Source organism: Capra hircus, chromosome 4 (genome assembly GCF_001704415.2).
Source record: "Capra hircus breed San Clemente chromosome 4, ASM170441v1, whole genome shotgun sequence".
Taxonomy (NCBI): Eukaryota; Metazoa; Chordata; class Mammalia; order Artiodactyla; family Bovidae; genus Capra; species Capra hircus.
This window is the reverse complement of record NC_030811.1, coordinates 4,008,099-4,031,432: the sequence shown is the minus strand read 5'-3', so window position 1 is coordinate 4,031,432 and position 23,334 is coordinate 4,008,099.

Sequence of the window (23,334 nt, the reverse complement as noted above, 5' to 3'; positions counted from 1 at the left end):
TCTTGCCAACTCACTTGCCCCCTTGAGAGCTCCTCAGTTGCCCTGAGCATCTCTCAGGGAAGAAGGCAGAGCTGCTCCCCAAGTCCTGGAGGTGGGAGGTGCCTTGAGGGCACAGGAGTCCCCCCACCCCTGTGATCTGCCTCAGAAACTGCCTCTGCCAGGCCATGGCAAAACTGTGTAGTGCCCTCAAAACTATATGTCCCAACCTCGAAAGGGTAGTGAGGAGTTTTTGTAATGGTTCAAAGAGGAGAGCGGTGGACCTGATTGGTTGGTGATGAGGTCATTGGGAGTCTGTATCATCAGCCTTCTGGTTCCTACTGGGGCCTCTGTGCTTGTGGGCAGCCTACAGTTAACTTCTCCCGCCTGATGGGGTTTCGGTGCCTGCAAACCGGCTCAAAGATACTGTTCTGTGTGTCCCCTGAGGGGAAGCCGGGACCCTGCCTAAGGCTGCGCTATTTCTTGATTGTTCCAGCCTTATCTCTGCACCGCCTCCCTTCTCTGATTGTTTGCACCTGCCTTTTGGAACTCAAGGAAGGTCCTGGAGGCTGAATGAAGCCCATTTCCTGTAGTCAAGAAATGGGGGACCCAGAAAGGCTTTTGTGCCCAGGAGCCCCACAGGGTCCTGCTGGGTTTCCGTGACACCTGCAAGTTCATGAAGTGCTTGTCTCTCTTTACCTGGTCAACTGAACCTCACTGAGATGAAGCTGGGTCACCCACAAGACCTTTTATGGAGCAGGTAGAGCTTAGTATGCGATGTACATTCAAGACATGTCAACCACACAAAGTGAGGCATGGTGCGGACGTGCAGTCACGTGTTTCTGATGGATAAACTTGTGTGTTTAAGCTTTTTTTTCGCTCCATCATAATTAAAAACATCACATCTTCGACCCCAGGCCTCCACCCTCAGCTTCAGGCTGGGTTCCTAGGCGCACAGCTGCCAGCCTGAGGCTTCCTTCTGTCGCTCTGTGTGGTTGATCCACTGTTTACCTTAGCTCACAGCTTTCTCATCTGGAGAGTCTTCTCTCATTTTATTAAAACTCAAAACCTGAGGAAGAGTATGTGTGTGTGGGGATAAACTTTCTGAGTCCTTTCAGGTATGAACATCTTTAATTTTGCGTTCGCTAATGATTAATACTGTTCATGGGATTCTCCAGGCAAGAATATTAAAGTGGTTTGCCATTCCCTTCTCCAGTGGACCATGTTTTGTCAGAACTCTCCACCATGACCCGTCTGTCTTGGATGGCCCTGCACAATATAGCTTCATTGAGCTGGACAAGGCTGTGATCCATGTAATCAGTTTAGTTTCCTGTGATTGTGGTTTTCATTCTGGTAGTCATACATGGATGTGAGAGTTGGACCATAAAGAGGGCTGAGTGTCAAAGAATTGATGGTTTTGAACTGTGGTGTTGGAGAAGACTCTTGAGAGTCCCTTGGACTGCAGGGATATCAAACCAGTCAATCTTAAAGGAAATCAGTCTCGAATATTCATTGGAAGGACTGATGCTGAAACTGAAGCTCCAATCCTTTGGCCACCTGATGCGAAGAGCTGACTCATTAGAAAAGACCCTGTTGCTGGGAAAGATTGAAGGCAGGAGGAGAAGGGGACGACAGAGGATGAGAGGGTTGGATGGCATCACTGACTCAATGGACATGAGTTTGGGCAAGCTCCAGGAGATGGTGAAGGACAGGGAAGCCTGGCGTGCTGCAGTCCATGGGGTTGCAAAGAGTTGGACATGACCGAGCAACTGAACAACAGCAACATGATTAATAACGTGGCTGATCTAAGTGTTCTAGTTGAAAGTTATTTTACTTACAACTTTAAGAGCATTACTCCATCCTCTGCTAATGACAATGTTGCAGGAAAGGGAGTGAGCTGTGAGAGGATGCTCACATCCCAGATCATGTCTGAATCCCTGGGATAGCCACCAAGGAGGGGGCTCTTGGCTTCATCCTAGAAAGAATTCAAGAGCAAGCTATAGTAAAGTGAAAGGTTTATTCGGGAGGAAAGGTACTCAATAGACAGAGTGTGGGTCATCTTGGACAGTGAGAGAGATCCCAGCATATGGGGCTGTCAGTTTTTATAGAGTAGGTAATTTCATAGGCTAATGAGTGGGAAGAGTATTTGAGTTATTTGGGGCTTGGGGCAGAGATTTCCATAAATTGGGCTGCCTTTCACTTTTTGACCTGTTTGGTTGGCTTTGTAACTGTCATGATGCCTGTGGTGTGTGATTTAGATGCTGTGTTATAATGAACATATACTGAAGCTCAGTATAGTCAAAGGTCTGTGTAGTCAAAGCTATGGTTTTTCCAGTAGTCATGTGTGGATGTGAGAGTTGGACCATAAAGAAAGCTGAGTGCTGAAGAATTGATGCTTTTGAACTGTGGTGCTGGAGAAGACTCTTGAGAGTCCCTTGGACTGCAAGGATAGCAAACTAGTTAGTCCTAAAGGAAATCAGCTCTGAATATTCACTGGAAGGACTAATGCTGAAACTCCAGTACTTTGGCCACCTGATACAGAGCGCCAGCTCATTGGAAAAGACTCTGATGCTGGGAGAGACTGAAGGCAGGAGAAGAAGGGGACCACAGGGGATGAGATGGTTGGATGGCATCACCGACTCAATGGAGATGAGTTTGAGCAAACTCCAGGAGCTGGTGAAGCACAGGGAAGCCTGGCATGCTGTGGTCCATGGGGCTGCAAAGAGTCAGACACAACTGAGCGACTGAACCACAAGAACTCAGGCTCAAGGTCTAGTGAATGCTGACTTGTCTGCCATCTTGGAACTAGTTGGTTCTAATCCTTTTATGTCGTGTCCTCAGGCTTTGCCATTCTTTTAAAGATTGTGCCTGGCCCCCCTCCTGTCTCAACAATGTCCAAACTAGTTGTGTCTTCTTGTGTACATCATTTTCCCTTATGAAAGCTTTTATTATTCTCTGTACTTGATTTTCCTTTTTTGAATTAATTAAATTTTTATGCAAGTATAGTTGATTTGCAATGTGTTAGTTTCAGGCATACAGCAAAGTGATTCGGTCATATATATGTATATCCTTTTCAGATTCTTTTCCCTTATAGGTTCTTACAAAATACTGAGTATAGCTCCCTGTCCTATAAGTAAGTCCTTGTTGATGATCTATTTTCTATATAGTAGTGTCTATATGTTACTTTCAGACTCCTGATTTATCACTTCCCACCTCTTTCCCTTTGGTAACCATAAGTTTCACTCCCCAAACACTGTTAGAAAGTTAAAATGGCAGTACGAACTTGCATACTCTGATGATAGGAATGTAAATTAGTACAGCCACTTGGGGAAATTGCTGTTATATACTAAAGCTGTGACCTGATCCTGTCACCCAGAAATTTCATTCCTAAACACACACATATGCACCAAAAGATGTATACAAACATATTCAGAGCAAGATTATCATCAGAGCCCTGAATTGGAAACAACTTTGGTGAACATCAACGTAGACCACAGAAATCCACAGTGGTAGTTTTTGTACACTGAAATGCTATCAGTTCAGTCGCTCAGTCGTATCCGACTCTTTGTGACTCCATGAACCACACACATCACGTCAGGCCTCCCTGTCCATCACCATCTCCCGGAGTCCACCCAAACCCATGTTCACTGAGTCCATGATGCCATCCAGCCATCTCATCCTCTGTCGTCCCCTTCTCCTCCTGCCCCCAATCCCTCCCAGCATCAGAGTCTTTTCCAGTGAGTCAACTCTTCGCATGAGGTGGCCAAAGAATTGGAGTTTCAGCTTCAAAATCAGTCCTATCAATGAGCACCCAGGGCTGATCTCCTTCAGAATGGACTGGTTGGATCTCCTTGCAGTCCAAGGGACTCTCAAGAGTCTTCTATAACACCACAGTTCAAAAGCATCAATTCTTCAGTGCTCAGCTTTCTGTATAGTTCAATTCTCACATCCATACATGACTACTGGAAAAACCACAGCCTTGACTAGATGGACCTTTGTTGACAAAGTAGTGTCTCTGCTTTTTAATATTCTGTCTAGGTTGGTCATAACTTTCCTTCCAAGGAATAAGCATCTTTTAATTTCATGGCTGCAGTCACCATCTGCAGTGATTTTGGAGCCCAGAAAAATAAAGTCATCCACTGTTTCCCCATCTATTTGCCATGAAGTGATAGGACTAGATGCCATGATCTTAATTTTCTGAATGTTGAGCTTTAAGCCAACTTTTTCACTCTCCTTTTTCACTTTCATCAAGAGGCTCTTTAGTTCTTCTTCACTTTCTGCCATAAGCGTGGTGTCATCTGCATATCTGAGGTTATTGATATTTCTCCTGGCAATCTTGATTCCAGCTTGTGCTTCCTCCAGCCCAGCATTTAAAATAATGCAAAAGAGTGAGCCAAATTACATGCAGCAGCTTGAATGAATCACACGATCATATTTTTTAAGGAAAAGAATCCATGATGTATGTGTAAACATGTACTACCATGCCTGGAACACATTAATTGCTCTATAAATGTTGCTTTGCCATTCCTCTTAAATATGAGAAATTATAGTTAGTGCTCAGTGAGTAAATTAAATGGGTTTTCCTAGTTTTCTCTGTACTTCTGGTATGGCATGTATAATTGAAGTGTTATCAACAAATACAATAAATGTATAATCAGCATTTTGCTAAGAACTTTGCCATCATATAATCTAGCCTGTGTTGTAGATCTCAATTCATCAATCTGAAAACAAAAATATGTACTTTTGTATTTAGCATGAATTTAATTGTAGAAGGTGGAGGTTTTGAATTTGGAATTACATGATAGTACAAATGATAAAGAATATTACCCTTGAGTTCCTAGAATTGATTCTACCTTGTTCATTAAAATTTAGCTAGTGCTCATCCTATAATCTTTTATGTCACTGAGAAGAATCAAATTGTTTGTAAGGGAGATATTTGATAATCCTCAATATTTTAGCTTTTCTTGTTTTTGAAGAGAATTAGTTTTGGGTGATATATTCTGATAAGAATGGCTTAATTTCAGGTGAAGCTATGCCTTATGACTTCCATTTTAAATCTTAAACATCCACAGAGTTAAATTGCAGAGAAGCTCATAAAAATCACCGACTATAAATGATGGCACATTGGACTTCTAATGATAGCATTAGGAGTCTGAAAAGACCTAGTGGTTCATTATTAATAGGCCACCCAAAAAGTTGTGTGTGGTTTTTTTTCCCCTGAAATGCTGAATTTCACCAGGAAAAAGCAGGTAGAAAATGGTGGAAAGTTAATTTAAATTTCATTTGTACTTACTGGATTGGAATAAAGTTAGCTCCTAAGTTACCAGACCAACATTGAAGACCGAATACGCATCTTTAATTATTGAAAGATAAAATCTTTGGGTCATATAGGTAGTTCTCAATCACCTGGTAAACTGGGATGAGAATGGAGTTCTGAAAGAAAGTGAAAGTGTTCCTCAGTCATAGTGAAGGACAAGGAAGCCTGGCGAGCTGCAGTCCTTGGGGTCAGAAAGAGTCCGGCACGACTGAGTGACTGAACAGCAAAGTTGTGTCCAACTCTTTAAGACCCCATGGACTCTAGTCCATCAGGCTCCTTTGTCCATGGGATTCTCCAGGCAAGAATACCTGAGCGGGTAGCCGTTCCTTTCTCCAGGGTATCTTCCCCACCCAGGGTTCGAACCTGGGTCTCCTGCCTTGCAGGCAGGTTCTTTACTGTCTGGGCCACCAGGGAAGCCTAATCCACAGGTAATCAAGAAATCTAAACAATAAATCCACAATCATCTAAAACAGACTTTAGGGCTTTCTGGTCATTGTTGCTGTCGTTTTGTTAATCTGGAAAATGAGCAGCTGGGACCCGGAAAGCCTTTCGATCCCCAGGAGGGTAGCAGGGAGGCTTGGTAAGGAGGAAGGAGGTGCTTATCAGGAATTATCATGAACCCAAGTATCGCTGGGTTTGGGTTCGTCTGTACCTGTCTGTTCTAACACAGTTAACACACTCTTTGGTCAATTGCTAGACTGAGGGCCCTCTGAGGGCAGGACTGTGTTCACTGAACCATTACAGTTTGCCTTAAACAGGGTCTGGGGTATGGGTATTCAATATATAGCTGTTGATTGAATTAATTATACAAATTTTGGTATTTTGTAGGGATAATTTCATTCCTTATTTCCCATGTTTTCTATTTATCAATCTTTTCCAATCAGTTACCATGTGTCTTCCTGTGTTTTCAATTTTCTCAGATTTATTATGACACATTTGTTTTTAGTTTGAAAAAGCTTTATTTTCAGTGTTGTGCTGGGTGTGCCTTTCAAGTCGATCTATAATTCTAACGCTTTTCTAAATTGACTTTTCTCATTCAGAAATACATGCTGTATCTCTTTAGTTTTAAAAGTGGTTTTTTATCTTTAGTAGAACTTAATTGTTTTATTCCTGTGGGAATAAAAAAACATATATGTAGGCTGAAGTATTTAGATAATTGCTGTTATTTGTTATGTAAACCTGTACTCATTTTGTATTCTAACAGAACATATTTGCTAAAGCCATATTGACTTTTGCACATTTATTTTGTAGTTGGCCATCTATTGGATCATGACTCAGGTTTTCAGTTGACGTGTTTGAGTGTTCTTGCCAAATATTTTTCATTTTTACGTCTCTTTTGCAAAATTCATACTTAAATCTTGTTACATTAACTCTTTAGTTGTATCATTGGTAGTAAAAATATCCGTCAAAGTACATGTACAATCTCATATCAATGGAAACAGGAACACAGTGAAAATATGTAAATAATGCCAGCTAATCCACAAAAGAGGAGAGCGAAAAAGTTGGCTTAAAGCTCAACATTCAGAAAACGAAGATCATGGCATCCAGCCCCATCACTTCATGGGAAATAGATGGGGAAACAGTGGAAACAGTGTCAGACTTTATTTTTTTGGGCTCCAAAATCACTGCAGATGGTGATTGCAGCCATGAAATTAAAAGACGCTTACTCCTTGGAAGAAAAGTTATGACCAACCTAGATAGCATATTCAAAAGCAGAGACATTACTTTGCCGACTAAGGTCCATCTAGTCAAGGCTATGGTTTTTCCAGTGGTCATGTATGGATATGAGAGTTGGACTGTGAAGAAAGCTGAGCACCCAAGAATTGATGCTTTTGAACTGTGGTGTTGTAGAAGACTCTTGAGAGTCCCTTGGACTGCAAGGAGATCCAACCAGTCCATCCTAAAGGAGATCAGCCCTGGGATTTATTTGGAAGGAATGATGCTAAAGCTGAGGCTCCAGTACTTTGGCCACCTCATGCAAAGAGTTGACTCATTGGAAAAGACTCTGATGCTGGGAGGGATTGGGGGCAGGAGGAGAAGGGGACGACAGAGGATGAGATGGTTGGATGGCATCACTGACTCGATGGACGTGAGTCTGAGTGAACTCCGGGAGATGGTGATGGACAGGGAGGCCTGGCGTGCTGCAATTCATGGGGTCACAAAGAGTCGGACACAACTGAGCGACTGAACTGAACTGCACTGAACTGAATCCACAAAATAACATTTCAGATGACAAAATTTGTATAGAGATACATGAATAAATAAATTAAATATGGAAATTAAAATGAGGCTACTATTTTGGTCTATAAGCTGGGGAGATCTTTCTTTTTAATTTATACCAGTGTTATTTTTAGCAAAGGAATGAAGTCTCTCCACTGCTTAAAGAAATAAAAATGTGTACAAACACTTTACAAAGGAATTTGGAAATATATATTAAAAAACTCTGAGGGAGAATATTTATTCTTTCAAAATGTGTCTTGAAAAAGTAATTGGATAAATATACAAATAAGTTCATTGCTGAAGCTCCAATACCTTGGCCACCTGATGCAAAGAGACAAATCATTGGAAAGGACCCTGATCCTGGGAAAGATTGAGGGCAGGAGGAGAAGGGGACGACAGAGGATGAGATGGTTGGATGGCATCACCAACTCAATGGACGTGAGTTTGAGCAAGCTCCGGGAGATAGTGAGGGACAGGAAAGCCTGGTGTGCAGCAGTCCATGGGGTTGCAAAGAGTCAGACACAACTTAGCAACTGAGCGACAGCAGAAAAAATAAAAAAACAAGCAATATAATGTGCAAAGGTAAATCGTCATTCCTCAGAGACCATGTCCTTTATTACATGCAACCTAGTCAATTGAGAAAAACGGTCCATTTTTGTTTTTAGAAAATCACACAACAGGGACTTGCCTGGTGGTCCAGTGGTGAAGACTTGGTGCCTCACTGCCCTGGGCCCGGGTTCAGTCTCTGGTTGGAGAACTAAGATCCCACAGGTTGTGTGGCACAGCCATAAATAAATAAGTACACATTTTCCAAAGTCCCATGAGAAAAAGTTTGTTTGTGTAATTGTATTTAGATATTGAGGTGAGGAGTGGTTTGCACTTTTTGTTTCCCCGTGTGCTCATCTGTTCTAACTTTCTGTATCGGTAATCTGAATTGACAAGGGATTCCTTCCAGGAGCCTAGAGTGTCCACCGTTGGAGCTAGAACAGGAGAGAAAGGAAAATGTTATTGACACGTTTGTGGCTCACTCCTGGTCTTTCTCAGGCTGCCTGGGTTCAAGGAGCCAACTCATGTCTACTTACCCGGTTTTCTTTTATGACAGAAACAGAAATCCTGAGTTCTCTAAGACTCAAGGAATAATTTCACAATATCTATGTTATAGACACTGAATCTGAAAACCCCAGCGCTGTATATCTCCATTAAAGCTTGTTGGTGTGGTTTGGGGAGTTTTTCTGTTGGAGCATGGATCCCTTGGCCTATTGGTAGCATGTAGTGAGCTGTATGCTCTAGCTACTGGTTGAATGACCTGTTCAAAATGAGGCAAGGATAGACTTTTCATACATCATGGTGGTGACCCACTTACCAATGCAAAAGTTTAGCTGGAAAAAGAGCCGGGTGTGAAGAATCCCATTAGCCCAGTGATTCTGAAACTTACAGTTTGCACCCCCATATGATACCCTGTTCTGCTGACTTGCAGTATCTCTGCGATCACAGGTGCTGTGCTGATAGCATGTCATCATCAGTGCCGGTCCCTGGGACACAGGCATCCTTGCCGGCACACTTGCACTCCTGGTCAGGGGAGCTGATAACTTGAATTCTGTGGATTATTGTAGCAACTTGTGTTGGGTTCGTTTCCCATCAGAAATTCCTTCTTGGGCTTCCCCGGTGGAGAATCCGCCTGCCAGTGCATTAGGAGACGCGGGTTCAGTCCCTGATCCGGGAGGATCTCACATGCCCCGGACCACCTAGACCCATGCACCACAACTCCCGAGCCCACCTATCGCAACTACTGAAGCCCATGTGCCCTGAGCCCGTGCTCGGCAACAAGGGAAGACACCACAATGGGAAGCCTGCACACCACAGCTGGCGAGTAGCCGCTGCTCGCTGCAGCGAGAGAAAAGCCTGCGCGGCCACGGAGGCCCAGCGCAGCCAAAACGGATGTTAGTAACTGCAGCTTTAAAATAGCCCTTCCTATTGCTACCTGAAAATCTGCATTGCACACCTTGGGTAAGAAAGTGCCAGTGAGGTTACTGGTATTTAGAAGAGAATCTAGCTGTCAGTAGTGGAGAAACTTTCAAGAAATACTGCATCACTAATGATGCGATGGTCTAGAAAATGACCCTGCCTAAAATTTCAAGTTATGACAAGACATTGTGTCATAATGTAATTGCCCTGTTTTGGTCAATGTCTCTTAACATTTTTTTGACGTATAGTTGATTTATAATGTTGTGTTAATTTCTGCTGTAGAGTAAGATGATTCATTTATACACATATATATTCCTTTTCATGTTCTTTTCCGTTACAGTTTATCACAGAATGTTGAATATGGGTCCCTGTGCTGTACAGTAGGACCTTGTTTATCCATTCTATTTATAATAGTTTGCATCCACTAATCCCAAACTCCCAATCCTTCCCTCCCCATTGCCTTGGCAACCACAGGTCTGTTCTCTGCTGCTGCTGCTGCTGCTGCTGCTAAGTCGCTTCAGTCGTGCCCGACTCTGTGCGACCCCGTAGATGGCAGCCCACCAGGCTCCCCCGTCCCTGGGATTCTCCAGGCAAGAACACTGGAGTGGGTTGCCGTTTCCTTCTCCAATGGTCTGTTCTCTCTGCCATGGTAAATGTCTTAACATAGAGTAATATGTCTTACAATCAGTAGTGTCTTGCATGCTAAGTCACTTTAGTCATGTCTGACTCTTTGTGACTCTATGGACTGTAGCCCTCTGGGCTCCTCTGTCTGTAGGATTCTCCAGGCAAGATTAATGGAGTGGGTTGCCATGCCCTCTTCCAAGAGGTCTTCCCCACCCAGGGAGCGAACCTGCAGCTCCTGCAGCTCCTGTGTTGCACGTGGGTTCTTTACTGCTGAGTCACCGGGGATACACGCCAAACACGTGGTGGAGTAGTCAGATACTGTGTCTGCCTATGGCTCAGCGGGTCAAGAATCCACCTGCAATGCAGGAGATGTGGGTTCGATTCCTGGATCGGGACCATGCCCTGAAGGAGGGCATGGAACCCACTCCAGTATGCTTGCCTGGAGAATACCCATGGACAGAGGAGCCTGGTGGGCTAGTTCATGGGGTTGCAGAAGGCTCAGACACGACTGAGCAACTGGTCACGCACACTCACGCATGGTGAATAACAATGAATTTAGGAGAAATGAGAGAATCAGAAGCTATGCTTTATAGGAAGCGTGTGAAAATAAGATTCACAGGTACAGGTGGGTGCTAGAGTAGAAAGTCATGGTACAATAAACAATAACAAGCGAGAATTATTTGTGCTGATGAGACAAAGAAGAAAATAACCTTAATTGAGATGGAAATAACACACCTCGGGAAGTTATAAGGTGTTGAAATGGAAATAATGAGAAAGTGTTTTCACAGAAGAGCTGGGATTTGTTTACAAGTGTAATGTCAACATCCTTGCCTTTGTTATGATGTGAGATGAGTCAGTGACAACTGTCATTGAAAATATCCACTCTCAGGAAATTCTTCTAAAAGTCCAGGTGTGAATCAGGTCTTTAGAACTTAAAAAGATCTTGGGAGATGATATGCAATGTTCTTCAAAGATCAACTGGAGAGAAATTATTACACAGATGCCTATAGAGAATTTTTGTGTAAACCTCTAGGGGTATTATCTGAGGGGGCTGGGGAAAATAACAGCTAATTTCACAACGAATAAATATCTCAGTAGCTAATTTTCATAAAATAAGTTTTTATCATTGTGCTATGTAATTTTTAAGATGTATACATTGGCAATAATATTAAATATTTTTAAAATCACCTTTACTAATGAAATTCAATGAGCTCCTTGCCTTTTATGTGATTTCATCCACGTAACTGTAGTTGATTTGAAGTCTCCCAGAAGGAGTCTCAAATCTCACCTCTTACATCATTGCAGCTGGGTCCATATGCTTTTGTTCAGCTCTTGCTATTACCCTTTCCTGGGCTTCCCTGGTGGCGCTATGGTAAAGGAACTGCCCACAGTATGAGAGACCTGTCAGTCCCTAAGTCAGGAAGGTCCCCTGGAGAAGGGAGTGGCAAGCCACTCCAATATTCTTGCCTGGAGAATCCCATGGACAGAGGAGCCTGGCGGGCTACAGTCCATGGGGTCACAGAGAGTCAGACATAACCGAGCGACTAACTTTTCACTTTCATTACTTTTTCCTACTATGACATTGAAAATTTTACAATACACGAAGCAGTTGTATGGAGTGAATAAAGCATTCCATTACTCAAGAGCATCTCTTTAATCCATTGAATCCTCCCTCTCCACAATATTTTCTCAAATGTCTGTACTTTAATTTCACTTTTTGTTAAACATTTCTATCTCAGTCTATTCAGGCTGCTATGTCAGAAATACCATAGGCTGGGGTGACTTTTGAACGACAGAAATTTATTGTTCACGGCTAGAAGCTGGGAAGTCCAAGATAAAGGCAGTGGCAGACTTGGTGTTTGCTGAGGCCCCACGTCCCATCTCACTGGAGGCTGTCTTGTCACTCTATCCCCATGTGACAGGAGAGGGGGGCTCTCCAGGGTCTCTTTTATAAGGGCACCAATCCCATTCATGAGGGCCCCACCCTCATGACCTAATCACCCCCCAAAGGCCCTGCCTGCAATACCATCACACTGGGGATGAGGTTTCAACCTATGATTATTGTGGGGACATGAACATTCAGCCCATAGTGATATAAAGTATTGAAAATGTATTATCCACAGTTGATGTCATCTGCTGGGGCATTTGAAATTCGCAAGTATTGTGGGACAATTTTGTTTTGTAGGATTGGTCTGTGTATTAAAAAAAAATAGCATAATTTGAACCAACTTATTAAAACCCAGTAGGATCCCTAATTAAAGATACCGGCGCAGATTTTCAAAACATCCCGGTTCAGGGTTGTGTTGCCCCCGGGAAGAGCCACTGTGGTCACTAACCTGGGGAGCAAAGGGTGGAAGGTGAGCAGGAAGTAGAATTCCATCCCTAAGTCCACACGGGTACTGACTGCAGGACTGCTTTTCTGCGTTTTTTGAGCTTATTTCAGCGGGGGAGGAGATTGTGATCCAGGTTGGACCCTTCAGTTAATTAAGTAATGAAGCTTCAGCTCAGTTCAGTTCAGTTCAGTCGCTCAGTCATGTCCGACTCTTTGCGACCCCATGAATCACAGCACACCAGGCCTCCCTGTCCATCACCAACTCCCGGAGTTCACTCAGGCTCGCATCCATCGAGTCAGTGACGCCATCCAGCCATCTCATCCTCGGTCGTCCCCTTCTTCTCCTGCCCCCAATCCCTCCCAGCATCAGAGTCTTTCCCAATGAGTCAACTCTTTGCATGAGGCTTAGGACCTCACTCTAAACGAGGACCTGCATTTTAGTCAGAGACTCAAATCAGTCCAAAATGGTGTGCCATTCTTCCCGGGAAATCTGGACAAAAAAATGATGGGATGTAGCCTGAAGCTTTCTGCCTCACCGTGAGGAGTGTCCCTGGGGACTGGCCAGTGAAAGTAGCATTTCATGACTTTGGAACTTCAGCATTTTGATTCAACCCAGACTGCACAGGGAAGTTTCTCTTTATTTCTTCCAGACCTCAGCACAGCCGAGTATCTGCTAATTCCAGCAGGTAATCCTTGAGGGAGGGATCCCAGGCATAGCTGGTGACTCCTTAGGTATAATAAGAAGGAATCAGAAGCACACAGAGGCACACAGAATGAGCGCAATGCCATCAGTATCTACTTCAGTCTGACCAGAAAGAATATAGTCAAATTGGAATCATGTAGAAGGGACTTCCCTGGTGGTCTAATGGTTAAGACTCAGCACTTCCGCTGCAGGGGCACAAGTTCGATCCCTGTTCAGGAAGTAAGATCCCACATGCCTTGAGGCACTGCAAAAAAAAGAAAATGAAAAATGTGGGAAACAGATTTATGTAGGAAAGGTTCTAGAAGGCTCACTTTTAGGTCACTTTTCATTAGTCTTATCAGGACTAATACAAAAAAGATGCATTGCTAAAGTCAAACCAAAAACACTGTGGTATAGCTCCTTTTTAAAATGGAAATAAATTTTTAAAATTAGAATTAATTAGGCCAAAAAAGCATAAAGCAATATACACATTCACATTTATCTAATATAACTACTGTTATATTTATGAATGTTTCATCTGCTTTAAGCAGAGAGAGCCAGCATTGTTCAGCAAGGGATGCTGGAACAGATTTCTGCAAGAAAATCAATTTAAAAGCTGTGTCGCATATATACATAATATTAAAGTCCAGATATATTAAGAAAAAAAAAGCCATACAAAATTAATGGAAACAGTGGATGGGAGATATATCCTAGGCTTGAGAGTAAAGAAAAATGTCTCAAAGAAACTACAAGCTTTGAAGTTGTAATTCTTTTAATCTATGAGAACAGAAGACAAAGCATGAAGAACATTTAGAACAAATACAACAGAAATTTCATCCAACTAATAACTAAAGAAATGAAGTTTAATGGATGCCAGTTGAACAGAAATCGTTGAAATGACAAGCAGCATTGAGCAGCATTGTGTAGCCATATAATATATATATATATATATTGAGTATCCACACACACTGAGAATACCTATGTAACATATATATGTTATATATATAGATATATGTGGCGAAATCTTCAATGAATGTATATTAGGTGGACAAAAGATTGAAATTTTGCATATTGTGATATATGTAGTATATATATCACATATGTGTGACAAACTTGCAAATAATCATCTTCTCCAGGTCCATCTTCATCCTTCTTGAGGGAGCAAAGACATGGTGACATCAGCACCTAGTCAGTGGGTGACAATTTCCTGTAGAAAATTCTAGAATTAGCAAGATCATTGGAAAATACTCTGCAAAGACTCTGGAAATCCCTTCGTTCTTAAATATCCCTACAACGACTTTTTCCTCTGCATGTATCTATTCATAGTGATAAGAGCATAATAAAAGCTCAGAAGTATTTATGATTATCTATGTATTTCTAATCTTTATTTGATGAACTTGGCAAAATTGGTGCTTGATCTCATTTGAGATCTTATATTAGTATATACTATATATATTAGTATATAAATATATTTGAGATCTTATATTAATATTTTGAAATAGATTTTCACATATTCTTGTGTTCTCGAAGTGAAGAGTTATGATGACCATCAAATGATAATCTATTCATTTATCACAACGTTTGGAAAATGACCCTTACTGTTGTCAGATTGGGAAATACCTGTAATCTCTTAGAATTGGACTGTGTAGAATTCTGTCACACTATATCCAATTCATTATTTCTTCCAAATTTGAGGTTTGTAATCCAAAATCAATGTTCTCACATTACCTGGAAAATGAAGTATGGATGATATTAGGCGGGTGTTTCTTCATAAACACTCTCAAGTTTGTGTACACAAACATACTTCAGTTGACCACTGGTCAACCAGTGTTTAATGCCTACTGTTTACTTTTTCTGTGGTGAGATATTTCAAGCTTACAGTCTTGTGTGCGTGCTCAGCTGTGTCCAACTGTTTGCAACCCCAGGGACTGTAGCTCACCAGACTTCTCTGTACATGGAATTTTCCAGGCAAGGATACTGGAGTGGGTTGCCATTTCTTCCTCCAGATTATAATCTTGGGAGATAAGATATACATGAAACAATGAGAGAAACACTCAAAAGAGTGCACATTAATTGAACAAAAAGATTGAAAACATTATCTGTTGCATAATTTTTTATAAAAGGCAGGTATAGAAACAAACAAAAATGTACATTGCATTCTGGGAATCTTTGGGTCCGCTTCTGTCCTTAGGCCGGCCAGGAAAGTTATCAGACATTTTTTACCCCAATCCTTTTTTTCACACATCTAGCATGTCAATTTATTTTCAAAAACTCTGGAAGGAAGAAAGGTCAGGTATTGATTTTCACATCCCTAGAAGGAGCAGTTCAGGGAAAATTCAAGTGACCTGCCTAAGGTCAGGTTTTTTTTTTGACCTGCTTCAAAACATTGACAAAGAGCTGTTGAATTCACTGAGCTGGGGACACTCGGATCTGCATGAGGCAACTCGGGGGCTACAGGATTGAATCGGGACTGGCCTTGCTGTTGTGGCTCAGTCGCTCAGTCGTGTCCAACTCTTTGCAGCCCCGTGGACTGCAACACACCAGGCTTCCCTGTCCTTCACTGTCTCCTGGGGTCTGCTCAAACTCGTTCCATTGCGTCAGTGATGCCATCCAACCATCTCATCCTCTGTCATCGCCTTCTCCTCCTGCCTTCAGTCTTTCCAAAATCAGGGTCTTTTCCATCAGGGACTGGCCTGCATACACCTGATCCACCAGCACCTCACCCAGGACCAGGGGGAAACCCCCAGCACAGAGGCCGCAGCGAGGGTCCAGTGAGGTGCAAGTCATCATGGGTACTCCAGGCCCAAGGCCAAAACCTCCAGTGCACATGGGTGGGGAATTCTTCTTGGAATGAGTCATCCTGGGCTTTATTTAACGGATTCATTGCTGAGATGCCAACATGGTACTGAGGTGCTGATATGGTTAATGCTTCCACTTAAGAATCCTGTCTGTTCTCCAGAAATTTGACAGACGCTAAGAAAAGACAAACAAACAAAAATAGTGACTTCTGGCTGATTTCTGAAATCAGCTTCTACGCTGGCCCAAAGCATGACATCTGATTATCCCTCCTTCTGCACAAGTTATTACATTCCTTGACTCAATTATTGACGCTTTAAAATGCACTGAGATTTTCTCTCTCTGATGGTGCTACCTGCCATTCCCTGCCTGCTCAGAAAATGTGTAGGAAAAGGAAATTGTGAATCTTATTTCTGAAGATGAAATTAGGTTCTAATGCTTGAAAATTTATAAGAAGTTTTATAAACTTTTAAAACTTTATGGTTGGACCATAAGGAAGGCTGAGCACCAAAGAATTGATGCTTTTGAATTGTGGTGTTGGAGAAGATTCTCGAGAATCCCTTGGATAGCAAGGAGATTAAACCACTCAATCCTAAAGAAAATCAGTCCTGAGTATTCATTGGAAGAACTGATGCTGAAGCTGAAGCTCCAGTACTTTGGCCACCTGGTGCTATGAACCGACTTATTAGAGAAGACCCCGATGCTGGGAAAGGTTGAAGGCAGAAGGAGAAGGGGACGACAGAGGATGAGATGGATAGATGGCATCACTGACTCAATAGATACGAGTCTGAGCAAGTTCTGGGAGATGGTGAAGGACAGGAAAGCCTGACGTGCTGCAGTCCACCAGGTCACAAAGAGTCAGACACGACTGAGTGACGGAATAACAACAAAGCTTCTAAAACTGAATAAGAAGCCCTGCTCCCCATGTTTCTTCTAACTAATTGGAAGGAAGTATTTCAACAGGAGAGGAAGCCCTACTGGCTCTCCATTCAAAATGCATCCAGACATACATACATCAGACATACATAGTCTGAGCCACCGTCTCTTGCCTATCCCTGCAGGACCCCGAGACCAGTCTGCGTCCCTCCCTGTCCCCTGTCATGCCCAGCAGGGCGGGCACAGTGGTCCTGGAAAGACAGAGGTTGGGTCGTCTCACGGGTGCGCTCAGAAACCTGTAAGGACAGGGGACAACAAGGTTTCACTCAGGGTAACCCAGACCCAAGTGCAGCCTCAGAGCGTTTCTGGCCACCGAGGCCTTGGCCTCTCTCCTCTCCCCACTGGCCTGCTCATTCCAGGGACGTCAGCCCCGGGATGTTCTCGCACCGACACTCCTCAACCTGGGATGCTCTTACGCTGTTCCCACCGGAGGCAAACGCTTCATCCGGATATCAGTGTGCCTTTCTCCCTCCCCGGCAAGTCCAAGTCTCTGCTCAGAGGTTGCTGTTCCGGGAGCCTTGCCGTCCACGCGATTGGAAAACGTACCATGCTCTCTAGCGTTCCTGAGCTTTCTGACCTGGTTCTGCATGTTCTGTTTTCCAAAATGCCATCATTCATCACTTCTAGGGCAGAGATTATGTCCCACCTGTTGGCATCTCTAAGTAACACTGGGATACATCGTCACTGGCTCTGGGGTCAGGGGAGGGTGCTGAGGCTGTGGCCGTTACGGGTCCACTCACATCAGAAGTTACAGCACAGGCTCAGAGGCTTCAGGGAGAGCCTAGGAGCAGCAGGGAGACGGGCTTTGGGGCACCGAGGGTGGTGTTGTGCAGGGGAAAGGAGATCGATGTGATTTGCTTTGGAAAGCGATTCAGAAGAGTCAGTCCTGAATATGAAGACATTTTGGGAATGTCTTAACCGGCTTAGTTCATTCTGTTTTTATTGAGATATAGTTGATTTATTCTGCTGGGTTGTTTTCAGGTGTACACAGTAGTGTGTGTATAAAGTACATACATGTGCTTTTTCAATTTTTTTTCTAGTCTAGATTATTATAAGATATTGAATATAGCTTCCTGTGGCATACAGTAGGTCCTTGCTTATCTATCTTATATATAATAGTATGTGTCTGTTAATCCCAAGATCTAATTTATCCCTTTATTTCCCCTTTGGTAACCCTAAGTTTGTTTCTATATGTCTGTGTTCGTTTTGTAAATAAGTTCATTCATATCATTTTTAGATCTGACTATATGACTATATCTTGTGATAGCTGTCTTTCTCTGACTTACTTCATTCAGTATGACAATCTCCAGGCCCATCCCTCTTGCTGCAAAGGGCATCATCCCATTCTTTTTCATGGCTGGGTAGTATCCCATTATATATGTACACACACCTTACATTCTTTACCCATTCAGCTGTCGACGGACACTTAGGTTGCTTCCTTGTCTTGTTATTGTAAACAACGCCGCTGTGAACATCGGGTGCACGGATCTTTTCTAACTCGAGTTTTCTCTGGACATATACCCGGGGTGTGATCGCTGGCTTATCTGGCACCTGTACTCCGAGTGTTTAGGGAGCCTCTGTACTGTTCTTCACAGTGGCTACACCAATTTACATTCCCAGCAACCGTGTAGGAGGCTTCTGCTTTCTCCAGTGTGTCTTTCTGATGAGGACCATTCTGACCAGTGTGGAGTGATACCTCTTAGTAGCATTGATTTGCTTTCTTCTAATAATTAGCGATCACAAGCATTGTTACATCTGCCTGTTGGCCATGTGGATGTCATTTTTAGAGAAATATCAATTTAGGTTATTTTAGTCTTAATTATCGATGAGCATGATACATTGCAAGTGAATTGTTTACCACCTGGGCCATCAGGGAAGGTCATATGATAAATAATTATGTACAAATAAATCTAAAGTATTATTTTAATAAAATAAACATAAGTGAATATGAGTATTTCAGATTTTACATCTCAAAATGCTGTTTCTTTCTTAGTTATACATAAAGTAATAGTTTGTCTTACAATTGATGACATTTTAGGCTTGAGAAAATATATAATTTGCATATTTTTTATTGTCTATCAACTTAATTTGGTTTTAGATTAATTTTTACTTTTGGAGTCCTTTGTACTACTATGTATTTTTAATATTGAGATGTAGACATATAACATTATGTTGGATCTGGGTGTGTAACATAATGATTCAATGTTTGTATATATAGCAAAATGATCACCACAATAAGTTTAATTAACACCCATCACCAAGCAACAGTTAGAACTGGACATGGAACAACAGACTGGTTCCAAATAGGAAAAGGAGTACGTCAAGGCTGTATATTGTCACCCTGCTTATTTAACTTCTATGCAGAGTACCTCATGAGAAATGCTGGACTGGAAGAAACACAAGCTGGAATCAAGATTGCCAGGAGAAATATCAATAACCTCAGATATGCAGATGACACCACCCTTATGGCAGAAAATAAAGAAGAACTAAAGAGCTTCTTGATGAAAGTAAAGGAGGAGAGTGAAAAAGTTGGCTTAAAGTTCAACATTCAGAAAACTAAGATCATGGCATCTGGTCCCATCACTTCATGGCAAATAGATGGGGAAACAGTGGAAACAGTGTCAGACTTTATTTTTCTGGGCTCCAAAATCACTGCAGATGGTGATTGCAGCAATGAAATTAAAAGACGCTTTCTCCTTGGAAGGAAAGTTATGACCAACGTAGATAGCATATTGAAAAGCAGAGACATTACTTTGCCAACAAAGGTCCGTCTAGTCAAGGCTATGGTTTTTCCACTGGTCATGTATGGATGTGAGAGTTGGATTTTAAAGAAAGCTGAGCGCCGAAGAATTGATGCATTTGAACTGCGGTGTTGGAGAAGACTCTTGAGAGTCCCTTGGACTGCAAGGAGATCCAACCAGTCCATCCTAAGGGATATCAGTCCTGGGTGTTCATTGGAAGGACTGATGCTGAAGCTGAAACTCCAATACTTTGGCCACCTGATGTGAAGAGACCCAGATCCTGAGAAAGATTGAGGGCAGGAGGAGAAAGGGACAACAGAGGATGAGATGGTTGGATGGCATCACCGACTCAAAGGACATGGGTTTGGGTGGACTCCGGGAGTTGATGACAGACAGGGAGGCCTGGCGTGCTGCAGTTCATGGGGTCCCAAAGAGTCGGACACAACTGAGCGGCTGAACTGAACTGAACTGAATCACCACACACAGTTACACACCTTTTTCCTTGTGATGAGGGTTTTTTAAAGATCTACTCTTTTAGAAACTTTCACATATTTTCAAGCACAGCCGTCCAGTGTTGTTAATAGTGGTCACCAAGCCAGGCATCATGTCCCCAGGGCTTATGGATCTTGTAACTGGAGGTTTGTAACTTTTGACCCCTTTCACCCATGTGGACCACCCCCACCCCTCCCTGCCCTCACCTCTGGTGGCAGCCACCAATCTGTTCTTTTAACTATTCCTTTCCTTATAAAATACATGCTTTCTACATCTGGCCTGTATTTTTAACTGGAGGACAGTCGCCTTACAGTGTTGTGATGGTTTCTGCTGCGTGACAACATGGGCCAGCTGTATGTACACGTGTGTCCCCTCTCTCTTGAGCCAGCCTCCTGCCTCCCTCCCTCACCCCTTCCCACCACTCTAGGTCGTCACAGAGCATCAGGCTGAGGTCCCTATGCTGTATAGCAGTTTCCCATTAGCTATCTGCGTTGCCCATGGCAGTCTGTATATTTCAAAGCTACTCTCTCAGTTCATCCTACCCTCTCCTTCCCCTCCTGGTCAGCAAGTCCATTTTCTACATCTGTGTCTCTGTTCCCTCCCTGCAAGTAGGTTCACCAGCACCATTTTTCTAGGTCCCATGTACATGCATTCATATGCAACACTTCTTCTTCTCTTTCTGACTTCACTCTGGGTAACAGGCTCTAGATTCGTCCGCCTCAGTTCAGTTGACTCAAATTTCCCCTTTTTATGGCTGAGTAACATCCGTTGTATGGTTGTATGCGTGTGCCACGGCTGCTTTATCCATCCATGTGCTGATGGCCATCGAGGCTGCTTCCGGGTCCTGGCTGTTGCAGACGGCGTGCAGGGGATATCGGGGAGCAAGCGTCTTTGTTGCACCTCAGTGGGTTTGACCCTCATGGTCCTTTAAGAATGATTGTTCCTCCTTGTTCTGTTGGTGGTCCTGGGGCAGGAACTGACCTAGTTTCAGGGTGAAGATGGGAGATGCAGGAGAAAGATTAAATAGAAATGAGAGAGTTTTCTTTGAATATAAATAAATACTCTGGTGGAAATTTGATGTATCAAAATGTGTTAGAAATTAGACTTATGATTATTAAATGGGGTTTAACTGATGACCCCTACACAGCCTTTTTAGTTCCATCTTTTTTGCTAGAAATCTGAATAAAATTGCAGACTTCTCCTCCCGTCTCTTTAAGCAGGAACTGACATGACCCAGGTAGCATTTAGAAAACTGAAAATTCTTTTGGAAACTTACCTTAAAAAATAATGGAGGGAGAGTTCACAGGTGTAGGAGATTTGATGTCCATTTTAGGAACACGTCGGAATGCAGGCATAGTGTAGAAACAGAGCGGCCAAGGCTTTAAACCAGCTTGCTTTCTGGAGCTCTCCCTTTTTCTTCTGAAAGTTTATAAGTAACAAGGAAATATTGCTTATTTGAGGTTTTAGCCGTGTTTACGTGGAATGCAGGTGATGAATTATTCCTTAAACGCTCTGAGATGGAGCATGTGTTTTAATCTGGGTGCCCCCAGCTCAGGGGAGACGGCCGTGTGCCAAAGCCAAACACCTCTGCCCCAGGCTGTGCTTCATTTCCAGACGTCCACGTTGGTTCCTCTGTAGGTGCGGATCGATGCTCTGGCTTGAAGGCAGCTTCTCCCTGGAAGCTGTGGGAGCAGGACGAAGTGTGAAAGAAAAATCTGTTGCCCTGGACAGCAGTAAGGTGGCCTGAAACGAGAGAAATATTAATACCACCCCCCACCTTAGGGAGAGGAGTTCCAACAGGCGACTCCAGGCAGGAAGCAGACGGTATTCTAAACAGCATCTCCAAAAAAAAAAAATTTTTTTTAATAAATAAATAAACAGCGTCTCCATCCTTCCTCTTCCCTTTGTGCCAACTCTGCTCTCTAGGGGCTCAGAACCTCCCCCTCCCCGTGCTACTGGTAAAGAATCCACCTGCCAGTGAAGGAGGCGCAGGAGACGTGGGTTCGATCCCTGGGTCGGAGGATCCCCTGGAGGAGGGCATGGCAACCCACTCCAGAATCCTTGCCTGGAGAGTCCCATGGGCAGAGGAGCCTGGCGGGCTGCATTCCATGGGGTCGTAGAGAGTCAGACATGCTGAGTGAGTGACGCACACACAGTTGTCTGTCCCGCGCGTGTGCATCACCTAGCAAAGTGCCTATGGGGCAGAGGTTCAGAAAGTGCTGATGCGTGAATAGGTCACTGAGTGTGGCCTGACACCTCCCGCTCTCCAACAGCCCATGGTCTGTGTCTCTCAGTGGCTGCCTTCCCTTTCTGCTCCTCTTCTCATGGCTCCTTCTGAGGATATTTGAGTTAGAAGGATCCTCCAGCCCCTGAGTTGATGTGGGAATGGCCGTGAGGTTTCCAGCTTGGGGACCCAAGACCAGTGATAAACTCACATACAGTGAGGAGAGCCTGGGCCAGCCCCAGAAGCCTGCCTTCTGGACTGGGATCTGTTCCCTTCTGAGGATGCTCTTTGCCAAGCCAGGTAAGCTCTCCAAGCTGCACTTTCTCATCTCTTGCAAATATGTGATCCTTCCTCTTGGCCTTCTCCTCAGGGCTGTCGTAAGGATCAAATGAGTTCCTTGATGTGAAAGCTTTCTAAGACAGCCCTTCAAATAAAGGCTTTGTTCATGGGCTGTTTTTGTTGTTCAGTTGCTAAGTCATGTCCGACTCTTTTCAACCCCTTGAACTGCAGCACACCAGGCTTCCGTGTCCTCCACTCTCTCCCGGAGTTTGTTCAGACTCATGTTCATTGAGTCGGTGATGCCATCCAACCATCTCATCCTCAGTCGTCCCCTTCTCCTTTTGCCCTCAATCTTTCCCAGCATCAGGGTTTTTTTTTCCAATGAGTCAGTTCTTCGCATCAGGTGGCCAAAGTATTGGAGCTTCAGCTTCAGCATCAGTCCTTCCAGTGAATATTCAGGGTTGATTTATTTTAGGATGGACTGGTTTGATCTCCTTGCAGTCCAAGTGACTCTCAAGAGTCTTCTCCAACACCTCAATTCAAAAGCATCAATTCTTCGGTGCTCAGCCTTCTTTATAGTCCAACTCTCGCATCCGTACACAGATTAGTAGCTATGATTATTCAGTCTCTTCTCGCCAAGGGCACACATTTGCATTCTGGAGGAAATCTCTAGGGCCTTAAGGAATGGCTGATAGAAAGAAATCCCAGTCCAACTCAGGAGGAAAATGCTTGGTGTCTCAAGGGGACCTA